Source organism: Mustela nigripes, chromosome X (assembly GCF_022355385.1).
Source record: "Mustela nigripes isolate SB6536 chromosome X, MUSNIG.SB6536, whole genome shotgun sequence".
In the NCBI taxonomy this organism is placed as follows: Eukaryota; Metazoa; Chordata; class Mammalia; order Carnivora; family Mustelidae; genus Mustela; species Mustela nigripes.
In genome coordinates, this window is record NC_081575.1 from 89,241,098 (window position 1) to 89,249,007 (window position 7,910).

Here is a 7,910-nt window from a genome sequence, read left to right on the forward strand (position 1 = left end):
TTTTTTTAAAGATTTTATTTTATTTATTTATTTGACAGACAGAGATCACAGGTAGGCAGAGAGGCAGAGAGAGGGGGAAGCAGGCTCCCCGCTGAGCAGAGAGCCTGATGCCGGGCTCGATCTCAGGACCCTGAGATCGTGACCTGAGCCGAAGGCAGAGGCTTAACCCACTGAACCACCCAGGTGCCCCATTCTGTGTCATTATATTGTGTCATCCTTCTATTCTTCGATATTCCAGATTCTGTTCTTGACTATTTATACTTTTGTATTGGTGTGTTACTTTTTTGTTTTTTTGTTTGTGTTTTTGTTTTACAAATTTACTCAAATCCTTTGTGGAAGTATGAAATACACACACACACACACACACACACACACACACACACACACACAGCATCCCTCTTCCCCCGTAAGCTCACAGAAAGGAGTGGAACAAAGCAATCTGAGGGGCTCCTGGGTGGGCTTGGTCAGTTAAACGTCTGCCTTTGGCTCAGGTCATGGTCCCGGAGTCCCAGGTTTGGGCCCCCCATGGGGTTCCCTGCTTGGCCGCTTGGCCCGGAGTGTGTTTCTCTCTCTCCCTCTGCCCCTCCTCCCCCTGCTCATGCTCTCTCACTCCCTCGCTCACTCTCTCAAATGAATAAATAAAGTCATTAGGAAAAAAAATGTAAAAAAAAGCAATTTGAATATGTGAAGGTTTACCCACTCTTTTTGAGAAGGAGAGTCTTGGTGACACTACCAGTCCCTGTCCCTGTGACAGGAAGCAACCTGAGTCATTTAGGTCACCCTTCAAATGTTTTATCATTTTGGTCGTTGAAAAATACCATGCACGTAGAAATGTTCTTGAATCTTTAAGTCCCACTTTGGGGCATACCTACAGGAGATTCGCTCCTCTAGAACTTAGTCATCCAGGTTTTGCTCTTCTCGCTTCTGGTGGCTTCCAGTAGGCTGTGAACGTGTGTTTTGTTTCATTCTGACTGTCTCCAAGCACGGCTCCTCTCAGTAAGTTGAAATGGTAATGAATTCTTACAAAGATCTGACTTTCAACTGCAGAGCGATCAAAGAATTCTTTAATACTGTTTTATTTCTTCTGCTAGTTTATCATCCCCTGTTCTTGCCGGAAACATTATTTTGTTATATATTTAGTTCACCCTTCGCTCTGACCCCCCGCAATGTGATTCAGTTGCTTTCCTCACCACATTTAGGTAATGGTTCTCAAGGTTGAGAGCAAGGGGCGGGTGTTTTCCTCTGAGGTTAATAAGAGGCACATTCACCCAATCTAGGCAAAAGAGAAATGCTTTCATGTCATTAGAATGGTTTAGAGCTACGTCGGAATGCAAGACTGACTCATGTATTAGTTATCTACTGCTGCCTAACAAGCCGCCCTGCAATTTGGTGGCTTAAAACAACAAACATTTATTATCCCAGCGTTTCCGTGGGTCAGGAATTCTGGAGCCACTTAGCTGAATGGTTGTAGCTCAGGAACTCTCATGAGGTTGGGGTCAAGATGTTGGTTGAGGGAGTGGAGAGGAGGACGCCTGGGTGGCTCAGTTGGTTAAATGTCTGACTCTTGATTTTGGCTCAGGTAGTGACCTCAGGGTCCTGGGATGGAGCCCCATGCTCAGCAGGGGAGTCCACTGGAGAATCTCTCTCTCCATCTCTCTGCTTCTGTCCCTCCCCCCTGCTTGTGGGTGCACACATGCACTCTCTGTATCCCTCCCTCTCTCAAATAAATAAATAAATCTTAAAGAAAAAGATCTTGGTTGGGGCTGCCCTCGTCTGAGCGCTCTGCTGGGGCCCGAGACCTTCTTCTGAGATGGCTCATTCCCAAGGCTGTTGGCAGGAGGTTCAGTTCATTGTCGCTTGGCTCGTCCCACAGGGATGCTTGAATGTGTGCAGGACAGGGCAGCTGGCTTCCCCCAGGGAGCAAGGAAGAAGACACAACGCCTTGTGCATTCTAGGCATGGATGTCACCTACAGTCACATTCTATCCATTAGAAGTGAGTCACTGAGTACCGCCTACAACTACGGGAAGGGAAAAATCAGGTTCCACCTTTTGAAGGGAGGAGAAGCAAAGAATTTGTGGACATATTTAAAAAACCAGCACAGATGGTAAGTAAGTTAATTGGATCCAATCAAGTGGTGAGGCAACGTGGTGACCACATGTTTCCCTCTCCTCCAATCAGATGACAGAATGCAGAGAGCTCGGCGGTTAGAAAAGAAGCAGCCTGGCATTTGCCTTGAACTTGGAACCCGAGGTTAAGAAAATAATTCCACCTGAAGAGTATGGTCCTGGAGCTTCAGTTGTCATAGCAACTATAAACAGGATTAAAAAGGGCTCTGTTGGGATCTGTCTGGGGTATAAGCAAATTCTCCCAGGAGATCTGTAGGGCCCATATCCTGTGTCCTGTGGCCTCCAGTTTCTAGCTGGCAACAAATAGCATCCATACAGTGTGAGGAACTGTTGACTGACGTCAAAGGGAGATTCTCAAAAGAAGGCCGAAGCATGACTTTCATAACACGTAAAATGAATACGTGTTAAAGATTTTATTTAACCCATTAATTAAATGAAGGAATGGGTGAGCTGCTCCAACCCATTCAGAGGAGAATTCCAGGAATAGAAACATTTATAGTAGGGAATATTGAAATAAATTTGCAAGTGAATGCAAAACTGCCTTTTGGGATTGGGGTTGGGGGTTGTCCCTCTCCCAGATAATAGTTTGTTTGCTAGTTTGTAGGCCAGAAGTATTCACAGAGCTATTAGGTATCTGTGCCTTCTAGAGTTGTAAAATAGCAGAGTGAAAGACAAAGGGTCACGTCCCAGTAGGTTCGGACAACCCCACTCACCCCCCTCAGTCTCCAACATTCCAATCAAAGAATAGCCAGTAATCTCCTGATTATTCCAAACCCTTAAATTTGTCCCTGACTTCGAGTAACCTCAACTCCCTGGAGATGGCCAAACACGTTCCTCAAGGCGGGGGGTGGGGGGGGGGGGGGGGGGGGGGGGGAGGCGCTCCTCTTAATCTCCGGAAGGTTGAGACTCGAAAAGGGAGAAGATGAAATCAATCAAACATACTTCAGTGATAGGTGGTTGGTATGTTCCAGAACAATCTGCGTATACCATTTAATGTGGAATGTTTGTGAAAACCTAGGGGTTAGCAAAGAATCTCACAGCCGAGCCTGAGGCTTCAGACTTGAAATTGTAGAACAGACTTTAATCTTGCAGGTTTCCGGTAAAAGGAATTAAGATTTGACTTGGAAAGCAGAGTGGCAATTGTCTAAGACAACTGAAGCTTCACTATATTTACAAATTTAATTGATTTGATTTACAAATGTTTGAGTCCTTGGGGAAGTTTTGCTTATTAGGGTCATAAGTTTGTCCATTCAAGCGTTCCCTTGAATGCTTGAAAAGAAGATTAAAAAACGAAATAAACATATGCATATATATACGTGTATATATGTATGTTGTAGTCTAAAATATTTACCAGCGGCACCTGGCTGGCTCAGTCGGTGGAACGTGTGACCCTTGATTTCAGGGTCGTCAGTTCAAACCCCACGTCGGGTGTAGAGATTACTTTATTTTTTTAATTTTTATTTTTAAAAAATATTTTATTTATTTATTTGACAGAGACCACAAGGAGGCAGAGAGGCAGGCAGAGAGAGAGGGGGAAGCAGGCTCCCTGCTGAGCAGAAAGCCCGATGCGGGACTCCATCCCAGGACCCTGAGATCACGACCTGAGCCCAAGGCAGAGGCTTAACCCACTGAGCCACCCAGGCGCCCCTAGAGATTACTTTAAAAATATAAAATAAAATAAAATAAAATAATTAGGAAAAATCAGCTAAAGCTATATGAATGGACCAGTTTAAGAACATATAGTCTGAAAATAGACTATTTCATCTGGTTTAGTCAACATGTCTGATCTGAAAATGATTGCTTTCATTTTTTAAAAAATAAAAACAAGGTTAATAAGCGGAAGTTAGAGACTTGTGACTGTCTAGATTTTAAAGTCTGGAACGCTCACAGATTAATAGCAACTAAAAATCTCAGTGTAAGTGGTCTTTTCCGTACTCATGCACACAAGCTTACTGGGATGTCAAGGAATTCCTGTTGACAGCTGGGAGGTGGGAGGAGAGGCTGAAGAAGGGACAGGTGGAGTGAGCCACGAAGCCAGACAGGAAGGCACATGTTCCATTTTCATTTAAAACGAGTCTGTGTCACCTTTTTTAAAGAAAGATTTTATTTATTTGACACACAGAGAGAGAGAGAGATCACAAGTAGGCAGAGAGACAGGCAGAGAGAGGGGAATCAGGCTCCCCGCCGAGCTGAGAGCCCAATGTGGGGCTCCATGTGCAGCTCGATCCCAGGACCCTGAGATCATGTCCTGAGCTGAAGGCAGAGGCTTAACCCACTGAGCCCCCTCTGTCACTTTTAAAAGAGAGCTCCAAGATTCTTTGACTCACCTCCCCATGGAAAGCTAGGAGGGAGGGAGGGCCCACCGCCCCCCCCCCTCCGCACCGGGAATCTGGGCTCTGAGGTTGCTGGACCAATAGAATATGGCAGAATGAACACTACTAGCTTCCAGGCTCCGGTCTTAAGCAACTGGCAACTTCCACTTCCCCCCTCTCTTGGGTGCTCGCTCTTGGCCACCAGCCACTATGCTGCGAGGAGGCCCAAGTGATCTTTGGAGAGGCCCACTTGGAGAAGAGGCAAAGCCAGCACCTACTTGCCAAAAGTATGTGTGTGAGCCATCTTGAAAACGGATCCTCGAGTTCCAGTCGAGCCGCCCGGGCTGACACAGCATGGTTTGGAGGTGAGCTGTTTCTGCCGAGCCCTGCCCAGATCGCAGATTCTTGGGCAAAATAAATGATGATTATTGTTTACACCACTAAGCTTGAAGGTGGCTTTACACGGTAATAGATAACCAAAACAAGATATAACTTCCACACAGTAAAGGGCACAAATCCCGAGTGTACAGCCTGATGAATTTTTACATTTGTATATAACCGTGTAACCATCCATCAGGAGAGATACAGGATATTTGCATCTCCCTAGAAGGTTCCCTTAGTCAAAAGTCTTCTTGAAATACTACCCAGGCACCTGAACTAGTCACCTACAGCTCTGGGCAGCTTCGCGCTTATTTTCACTCAGAGACGTTTCCAAACTTAACTGGATTAGAAGCATTCTCTCCAGCATCCGTCAATGAAATAAAAACAGGCTCTGATGTGCGGGCCAGGAAGAAGCCAAAGCTCAAATGGAACGCAACCAGATTGCAGTCTGTAACCTCTTGGAAGTAGGTCGGCAGGAAAATGAGCTGATCTGCTCTTAAACTCCCCATCAGCAGAGTCACCTCGTAAAATGCAAGCACACGGGGTGCTGTCTTAAGACCTGTGGTCAGGCCTGCGACGCCTGATTCGGTACTTAGAGTCCTAACTGCCCAAAGCAACAGAGGCCAAAAGGGCTTTGGGGAATCTTGAAGCCTGGGGGTAGGGGGTGGCAGTGCGGGGGGGGCTCCCCCTCCAAAATCTGCTCCACCAACTGGTTTACTTCAAACTGTGGGCTGATTTCCATTAATCACACTTGGCCTTAATTACCCTGGAGCAGCCTTTCGTCCTCGGGCCTGGGGCAGGAATTTTAAGGGGCTCCTGACAAAGCACGTCCCTGAGACCAGACAATAGTGGAGACTCCAGGAAGAGACTGAGTGGGGAAGGGTCCATGCCCCCTCCAGTCTTTCCCGGAGACCCAGGTTCCAGGCCGGCTTGTGATCTCCCCAGGTAGGAACCCGAGTTCCTCCACTAAATAGATTTTCCTTTTGTTGTCACATTAATTTGCAACTCATTAATAGTGACAGAAGTGAGGTACTGCACCGGTGTCATTTGCATATTCATGAGTGACTTATTATTAAACAAATAAGATTTTCCTATCTTCGCGAGCACCCAAAGTAAGGCTGAACAGTACATTACACCGGCCCCGATGCTTTATTCTCTCTTTAATATGTTAATAGATGCAGTTGATTTCTTTAAGTAAATACGCATCTATAAAACAACACGTACTTTATAAAAAAGAAATCATTTAAATAATAATCCATTAACAAAGTTGGCAACAATTTAAGAGGAACAACCCATTAATACCAACGCGTGAGAATCAATTTGCGAATTTTAACTCGGTTGGGTGGTGGGCTGCGGACGACCGAGGACGACCTGCGAAAGTGCGTGCGCGCTTAAAAAATGTATTTTAATTAGTTTCCGGAGACAGGCGGTCGAATCTTTCGCGTCTTTCGGGTGCGGGCTCCCAGTAAGGCCCAAACTGCCTGTGTCCGGACCCGGATCGGCGTTTTTCCGGCGTCCGCGGGGTTCTGGAATTGTGAGCTGAAAGCAGGCCCGAGTGCCTCGTCCACCCGGCCGCTTTCCCAGTGCCCGTCGACCCCCGATTAGCACCCGGTTCTGCAGGGTGGGGGCGGGGCAGGGCCTGGTCTCCCGGCGACACTCCCCCACCCGGCTGGGACTGGTGGCCTCCCCTCCTATCCGCCCCCAACCCGGGCATGGCTTTCGTCACAGCCGGCTCTTTTCCTGCCGGGGTCAGGGCGGGCTCCCCCCGCGGCGGCGCGGAGCGCGGGGCCAACCGCGCACCCTTATCTCGGCCGAGTCAGACACTCGCCGCGCGGAATCTGTTGACATTTACTATTGTTCGCAGGAGTCCGGAGCACGGGGCGGGGGCGGGATGGAGGCGAGGAGAGGGAGGGTGGCGGGTGTGGGGCCTGCAGTCGGCCCGAGTGTGTGTTTGTGTGAGCTCGCGAAGGAAGGGGGTGGGGGTGGAGCGCGCCGTCTCCACGGAAAAGAAAAGTGGCCCGCGGGCCCGGAAGCTTCCAAGCCGGCTGACCCGGCTACGCCGGGAATTGTGGAGGTGGTGGGTACTCAGGAAGGGAGATGGGGCAGCCGGCGGTGGGGTCCGCGGATGGAGGGGGTCGGTTCCAGCCGCACAGCCCTCGGTGACCCACAGGACACAAGTGCATTTGTGCCGAGCCGTGGCGGGGATTAAAGTGCCATACGGCCCGAGCGAGGGGGGCGAGGCGGGTGGAAAACAACTCCCCGCGCGCACAAAGCGCGCATTGTTCCAGCCACCTCCATTATGCCGCGCTGCAGCCAAGAGCCCGTTTCGCAACTGCCCGCCCGGCGCGCGCGCGCGCGCACGCACACACAGACACACGAATTCTTCCCCCCACCCACCCCCGCCTCCCCGGCCGAGGCCGGGGGTGGGTGCGCTCCGCGGGGACTGGGAGAGGCCGCTGCGGCCGAGGGCGGGGGGTGCTGCTCGTCTATTTAGGGCTGGGCTTTTTAATGTTTTCTCTCCCTTGTCTTCTCCCCGGCACTTTTCCTTTTCTCTGTCTCCCCGGGCCTGCCCCGAGCGCACCCCAGGGCCTCGAGCTCCCCAGAAGAAGCGGCGACAGTGGGAGTGGGGAGGGGCGCTCTCAGCCGCTGTCCCCCGCGGATCGAAGCCCCAGGCGCGCAGCGCTTGCCGTCTCTGCTGAGGACACGTGCTCGGGAGGAACAGGGGATGCATCCCGCCTTCCCGGGAGAGGCTCCCGGAGCGCCCCCATCCCGGGCTCTCCAGGACTTCCCCTGGCCCGGAGCGGGAGCTGCGGAATCCCGCGCCGCACTGCCGGGTCTGCCGGCTGGAGCTCGCCAATTGGGACAGCTCGGCCGTCCCTACCCTCAGCACGCCGGTGCCTGGACCCTCTCCTCCTCCCCCTCTGGCTTTCACGGCATTGATAGGCACCCCGAGAGAAATTTAAGGCTTGCCAGCCTCTTAGTATCCTGCCCTGTTCTCCCCCGGGAGCGGATCAGGACTGGGAGGCTGGGAGAGATGTGAGGCACCCCCTCCGCCTCCCGCCGCGCCCTCCCTGGTGGGCAGGTGGGGA